This window comes from Panicum virgatum, chromosome 4K (assembly GCF_016808335.1).
Source record: "Panicum virgatum strain AP13 chromosome 4K, P.virgatum_v5, whole genome shotgun sequence".
NCBI lineage: Eukaryota > Viridiplantae > Streptophyta > Magnoliopsida > Poales > Poaceae > Panicum > Panicum virgatum.
Window position 1 is genome coordinate 32,485,860 of NC_053139.1, and position 8,008 is coordinate 32,493,867.

Genomic DNA, 8,008 nt, shown 5'->3' on the forward strand with positions numbered 1-8,008 from the left:
GCCAAAGGTATGGATAACGATGTAAGTGATGATGACTCCGACTCTCCTTCAATTGATGAACTTCTTGACCTTGTTCATTAGCACCAAAAAGTCATTAAGAAGCAATCAAAAGAAATTAAAAACCTTAATACTCTCAAAGATCTAAATGCTTCTCTTGCTACAAATTTTGAAGATTTGATGTGCAAATTCAAATTGCTTATTAAGGAGCATGAAGAGCTCAAATTAAAATTTGAGAGCATTAATGATACTAATGACTCTTTGGAAATGAAGAAAATATCCCTTGTGCAATTCCTATCTCTAGGATAGATGCTTCAACTTCTTGCATTGATTTAATTGATGATTCTTGCTCTAACCCTTGCAATGAGAAATGCTATGAGAATATTATTGTAGAATCATGTGATAATCTCATTGCCAAGGAAAATGATGAGCTCAAGTAAGAAGTGGAAAGGCTCATGAAAGACTTGTATAGATTGAAGGGCAAAAGCATAGAGAGCAATGTCCAACCTTCTCAAGATAACCGTGAAAACATGGTGAAGAAGCTTGAGAAGGGGTCCACCGTGACTTGCTCAAAGTGCCACAAAGATGGCCACAAGTCCAACAAGTGTCCTCAACCAAGGAAGAAGCTTTCAGATGAGAGGAACAAAAAGAAACTCACAATCAAGAGTTCTCTCATCTACACCAAGCTCAACCGGAGGAACAAAAGCAATAGTACCTCCTATGTGATCAAAAAGAAGACTAATGGCAATGTGGTTGCTCACAAGGTTGGGAAGAAGCAAAGGAGTTGGAACCACTCCATTTGGGTGCCCAAGGACATCATCACCAACATGAATGGGCCTCAAATGGTGTGGGTTCCAAAGGAAACTTAAAGCCATGAACGGCTTCGGGGATTTGAAGGCTTAGCTTACAAGTTGAAGTGAAAGTTCAAGCCAAAACAAGCTAAGCTCACAATTTGGACATCTGTTGCCCTAGTCCCCCATAAGGTAATGGTAGCTAGATTTCAATTCAAGCATCATATAGCTCCATTACTCTTGCTAGGATATTTGCATATCTTGCATCTCCTAGTGTTATATATGGTGGGTTGCTTGTGTCATGATTCTAACTCATGAGCAACCTACATGGTTTAATAGGTGTGTAGAAAGCTACACAAGGTTATCCTTCATGGTACATGGATCTCATGAGGTATGTATTTCATATGTGTACCATGAACACAAACTATAGGGTAAACTTCCCAATTGTGTCAAAATCAATGTGCATACATTTGCTTGGTGATTCAAACACTAAATGCACACATTTAGGGGGAGTTCACTCTATGGTTTGTGATTTTGAGACTAACATGTTTGCAAGTTTATCTTTTGTAGTCTCACGTGGAGTTAACCGTGGTAAGCAATCGTCATATGATTCAGAAAAAGAAACTAATATGCAACAAAAAATTATCAAATTAGAGAAGAAAATAGTACAAAATTATCAATCTTTGTTCACACAATGAATAAGAAACACACAACAATATAAACCTACTAGCAAATATGGTCGTGTGTTGTTACTGACGAAAACTATATAAATATATTTTCATGCTATAACATATGAGGCTAATCGTGATCTTTAAATTATGATCCAATATAAACTTTTCTATTATATTTTTCGGGGAATTAAAAAATCAGTAATACTTGGATTTTATATAATATTATAATTTGGGCTAGCGCCTATTGTTTGGTTCATTGAATGGCCTAGCTAGCTCCTGGTTTCATATAATACACTATCGATAAAGAACAAAACCTTAGGTGAAGCCAAAGAATAAAAAAAAACTAATCACCCTAGAAATTGATAGTGAAAAAACAATTTATAAATTAAGTTTCAAAAGAAATTCTTGCCCTACAGGAATCGAATGTATCCGTGTGTCCAAATTAGATGTAGACCATGATGTAACTATATAAACTGAAATTATGTTTTCTTTATGTCGTCAAACCTGCACGCAAAAAAGCAACTCCATATACCTTTTATACTCTATTTAGCATAACTCAAAGTGTAGTATTAAACTAATATGCTACAGGTTGGGAGCCGCCTGCTCAATATATTGCATGCCGATCCCTCAAGCTCATAACTCATCTGGAATAATAGTAAGATTCACTACTAGAAAAGAGGCCAAAGGTCCACCCCAAAAGTACTAGTACGAAGATGAACCCGTACCTATACTAGCATAGGTATCGGTTCATTTTCATACCGATACTTTTGGGGTGGATGGAACCTATAAATGAGCCGACTCTCCATAGGTACCGGGTGGATAACTTTTACATTAGTACCGAGTGGTACAACCAACCAGTGCCTATGGATGAGCCTTAGGTACCGATTGGTGTTACCAACCGGTACCTTAGGCTCATCCATGGGTTACTTTAAAAGAAAAATATTTCCTTCTTAGTCACAATTGCTGCGTAGGTGAGATGGTAAAAGAGTAACGCGTGAGGCAAGAGGTTGTGGGTTCGAATCTCAGCCAAAGGATATTTTGCGTGAATATTTTGGTATTGGGTGGAACCTTGACCAGGTACCAAAGTAGGTCTTAGGTACCAGTTATTTTACCCGGTGCTAAAGATCGAGGCCAAAGGTCCCGGTTTAGGGGTACCGGTTAAAAAATTGGTACCTAAGGCCCTTGCTAACCGGAACATAAGGCCTCTTTTCTAGTAGTGATTTATTCATGAGGATTAATTGATCTAAAAAAGTATAACCTTTTGAAGCATTCTCTTCATCAAGTCCACCCTTGACTTCTCATCGGTAGTTCAATGACCTGCAAGAATCGAACATGAACACACATGTGACATGTTCAAAAGGTTCTGATAAAAACAACACTTTATTTTGTAAATCGCTTTCTATGACATTAAATGTTCTGGTCAAGTTTATTATTCAGATTCAACTGTTCCCATCCATAGTAATATTGTTTGTTCTTTTACCGGGATTTCAAATATGAGTAGAATTAAAAAAAAAAAGCAGTACAACGGCTGTATTTCACGCCTTGACATGACATTGCACATACCAGGAGTTGATAGATGACTTGCACGCTGAAATGTTCATTGCATTGAACTACTATCACGAATACAAAGATATCCTAGCTTAAGTTGTACATAGATGATAAACATTTACACTATTATAGAACTATTAATTTATCCCGGTCGGAAACCCCCTGTTATCCCGTTTCCCAACCGGGACAGGCAAGGGTGGACAAAAGGCGTGGGCCCTTCGTCCCGGGTCAGGGACCCAGGACCAAAAAGGACCTTTGGTCCCGGTTGTTAACACCAACCGGGACCAAAAGCCCCCCCATTTTTTCTTTTTCGTATTTTTCTTTCCATTCAGTTCTTTTTCATTTTAATTGTACTTTTGTATTGTAATTCAAGCAGAGTATGAACTCCACTAATTTCATATATATATATATATATATATATATATATATATACATACATGTATATATATATACATACATACATATATACATATATATATATATACATACATATATATACATACATATATATATTTGTCCTTAATATTTACCATATATATAGGAATTCACATATATATATGTGTGTGAATTCCTATGTATATGATAAATATTGATAAAAAATATATATGGCAAATAATAAGGATAAATATTATATAAACAAATAATTATACATATATATAGGACACCGCTATTCCGTACCCTGGGTATGGAATAAATATTCCATACCCGAGTCCATCTCGACGCGAGCGGCGCACCCGAGCGCGCGTTCGCTCCGCACACAGCGGGCCCTTCCAAGCGGTTTTTCCTCCGCGCGTGCGGTTCGGCAACCTTGCGCACCCGCGTGCCCTTCCCACGCGAAGCTGACGCCCGCGGCTCTCCTGCTTTTCCCCGCACCCACCGACCCACGTGCCTGCCTTCCTACCGGTTTTCCTCTCCCCACGTAAAAAACAGAATGAAATTAATATTATGCACCAAGGGCTTTAGTAGTTTGGTAAATGGACTACTGACATTCTTGTGCACAAAAAAAAATCTGTTGTGATATTAACTGCAATAAAAGATTTGTCTTGCTGTTGCAGCAGCCACAGGAAAGTCCATCTTTATTCTTTACGATGGAACTACGGAGGTTCTTGATTGTTCTACCAGTTGTAATAATTAAAGGTTTTTCTTCTCATACATATGATTAATTTATGCAAGCTGCGCCACCAACGAAATTCAGTCTTCATCATAGATTTTATATTCTGACTTATTGTTCGTGTTGTCAAAAATAAAGAATTTCATTCTACAAAGATGAGGTATTTCTGATCGTCTAGAGATCCAAATATCAAATAGTTACACTCTTAATGATTTTTATGATATAAGAAATGAATTTTGAATTCTACAACTATCCCACCAATGATATTATTCAATGGTGAACAATATATATTTTAAACAATGCAATGTTTTTCAGTGAAACAGGCCAAACTTTCCAACCTAACCAAACAAATTGTTACAGTTTACTTCCTGAAATCCAAATTGCAAATTTGACACCTAGAGAAGTAAAAAAGCACCAAGCTTTTGTTTGGAGAAAATGCGGTGTTTGGGTTAGCAGAGATTGGGGGATTCACGTCCCATTATTGTTGGCCTTCTGTTCATCACCTCCAGCTTGTCAGTAAGAATGGGTTTGACAAGATGGCAGGAGGACCGATCCCATCATCTGTGCAGAGACAACAAATCACAACATCAGGTATTAAACATGACTACACGAAGCCAATCAGGCATACGATAAGTATTTCAGATAAAATAAGGCATATTGATCACGCAAACTAGTATTATGATTCATGAACCATAGTGTGTGGAGGGACCAAAGCTTCAGAACATCTGGAATCATTAAGAAAGTGTATTGATCCAAATATATTAACTCAGATCATGCAATCAACTAAACCAGATCTTCACCTAGATCTAAAATTGAATAAGCAAATCAGATCAGCATCTTCGGGTGAATGCATATCAGACAGTAACAACTAAGAAGCATGCACCCCTGAACCTTTACATCTATGAACACAAAAAAGTTGCATATCTGAATTCTGAACAGAAACTCATCTAGTCGTATTCATAAATAAAAGTCATCAATTCATTTATAGGAAAAGAATAAATTAAAGCTCTAGTAATCTAAACAGGTATCTCTCAGCCAACAAATAAATATCTAGGTCAAGCTATGTGTTCTACACTTCTCAATCAACCCATTACTGCAAACTTGAATTAGTAATCAACAAGAAAATACCAAGACAACAATTTGCTGGATCCCACTCATTCAAGAGTCCAAATAAATGAACAGGAGCTGAAGTAAAAGTCTGACAACAATAGGAAACCACACACTGAACCGGTTAGAGATCTAACTCAGCACCTGGAACTTGGCAAGAAGATATCCTGCTGTAGCGAAAATGGCCTCTCATGCCATATTTCAATATAATGTTTTGGCGATTGATGACACACGCAACACTTGAACTAATGTGTTTGCTTAGATGATATACTCAGGCTTTTAGGTTCAAGTGATGACAAAGAGAAGAGAGGCGAAGCTAGGCCCGAAGGGCCGCCCCTACGGGGGTTCCGCTACCCGGTTAGCGGACGGGGGTCGAGGGGGAGCCGCCCCTCGCGGGTCTCAGGGCAGCGCCCTGAAACCTAAAAGAAATCAAGTCACCGGTTGAACCGACGCCAAGCAAATTACACACGTCGGTGCATTGACTTGAGCACGTCTGGGAGTTTTTAGTATCACCGGTTAAACCGACGTAAGGCAAAATGTACTCATCGGTGCAATGACAGAGATGGCCTGCGGGCTAGGGTTTGGCACCGGATGAACCGACGATAGGAAGTTTGAATACGTCGGTGCAATGGCAGAAGCAGACCAAGGAAAATGCATACATCGGATGAACCGATGATGCACCGGTTAATGGCGTCGGTGCAGTTGTCCAGAGAGTTTGTTTTTCAAGGATCAGAGGACAGTTGCACTCACCGGTTAAACCGACGCTAACATTACATACACCGGTCGATTGCGTCGGTTGATTGCCCGTACACGTAACGGCTAGTTTTCAGTGGGCAGTTTAGTATCACCGGTTAAACCGACGATGGCGATTTGGGGAGCATCGGATTAACCGGCGTTAAGCGTTTTTCTGGCAGCTTTTCTCCAACGGCTATATTTGCTTGTGGTGCCTATATATACCCCCAAGGCCGGGTCATTTGAGTGAGCTGGAGTTCAAAGAAGTATACTAGAGCTAAAGATCATCTCCAACCACCATAGAGCTTCATTGTACATCATATAGGCTTAAGCACACTTGTTAGAGTGCTTAGTGCTTGATTAGGGATTAGTTCTTGCGAGAGCTCCCTTGACAGAAGTCTTGCTGCGGCAAGCAAACACTTGTACTCGTCGTGTGACCCTCCGACTTGGTGTGGAGTGGCAACGACACTTTGTGCGGGGAAGGAGGCCCCTACTTGGTGTTAAAGCTCCAAGATAGTGAAGACGGTGCCGTGGTGACGCTTCGAGATAGACGGTGGCGGTGACCTCGTCTTTGTGACTTGGTGTCACTTAGCCTTTGCTTGTCGGGAGCCTTGGAGGCGTGGCAAGACGGTGATCAAGCGAAGAGACTCGGTATCACACTTGTTCTTTGTGAGCAAGTGGCCGTGGACGTAGGGAGGGACTTTGGTGTCCTAACCGAACCACGTTAAATCGTGTGTCTTGGTGTCTTCACGGGAGTTTGCATATCCCCTCCCTTACCGCTTTACTTACCGCATTACGTTTCCGCATTTACTCTTTCTTGCTTACCTTTACTTTCCTAGTTAGTTTGATTAGGATTGGCTATAGGTGGCAAGTCTTTTGGGGTAAGTAGAGGGTAGCATAGATAAACCTTAGTCATAACTAGCATGTGTAGGACGTGTTAGGTTTATCTTAAGCAATTAGATTGAGCCCTAGGATAGAAAAGCGATTAGCGACCCTATTCACCCCCTCCCCCTCTAGGGTCGGACACCCCGGTGATCCTTACACCTGCCCTCAGCATCTGGACAGAGGCGCTCTGCACACGGTGTGCGTATGGGATCCGGACAGGTCTGGGGCTTCACGGCACATCGTCGGGCGCCTTCTCATCTCCTGCAACTAGTTGGTTGTGATAGGCGTCGGCTGCTGAATCGCTCCCATCATCCCTGCAGAGAGAGAGAGAGAGGGAGGGAGAGCATAAATCCCATGTATGTGCAGCCGATTGGAAGAAATCCATGTGCGACTACCGAGATTGCAACAATATGTGCCCAAAATGCACTAGTACCTGCATAGCTCCTCATACCAATGAATGAAATCACCAGAGATTCATCCGTGATCAGTGATCGAGTGCCGCTGTGAAGTTAATTTGCAAAATTGAGGTGAAGTGGCGTAGCCGAGACGATTGTCGGAGAGGACGCGTAAGGCCTGATTGCGTTGTTCTTGGAGAGGGCGGGACGGTGCTGGGCAACCGGCACGAGTGACAGCGGCTGGCGCAGGCGGCGGAGACAACCGGCGCCTTGCTACCGCGGGTCCAGCGTGACCAACCGACGGTGAAGCGCGAGCTGAGGAAACTCCTGCTGAGCGGAAGGTCGGCTGATGGGTGAGTTTGGCCGGCGGTCGACGGCAACGGCGGCGGCAGGTACTGACCGGGGGCCGACGGCGATGGGAACGGAGCGACCACGCGGAGCTCGGAACGAACGACGGCGAGCAGGACTCCGGCTGGCGGTCGACGGCAATGGCGGCAGCAGGTACTGATCTGGGGGCAACGATGACGAGATCGGCGGCGCGACTCGCATAACGATGACGGCAGAATCGATCTACTTTTTTTTGGGGGGGTGGGAACGGGGAGAGGAGCTGACGACTGGGAAAGAAAACCCCCGCGCGAGGTGGGTCGGCAAAACCGGCGTGGGGGAAAGAGGAACCACCCTGCGCGGGGCGGGCGCGGGCGCGCCGGGTGAGTCGATCGGACGCTAGTTGGGTCGGGTAGGGAATTGCTTATTCCATACTCAGGCTATGAA

At 42.6% G+C, this 8,008-nt stretch overlaps 1 long non-coding RNA gene across 1 annotated transcript; it reads right to left on the reverse strand.

Annotated features, from left to right (window-relative positions):
• Positions 1–4,593: 4,593 nt before the first annotated feature.
• LOC120705177 lies at positions 4,594–7,415 on the reverse strand. Its single transcript, XR_005687821.1, has 4 exons — positions 7,276–7,415; positions 7,002–7,156; positions 5,370–5,392; positions 4,594–4,679 (listed from the first exon to the last, which is right to left on the reverse strand). It is a non-coding gene; the product is annotated as an uncharacterized LOC120705177 (long non-coding RNA).
• Between the last annotated feature and the right edge of the window lie 593 nt (positions 7,416–8,008).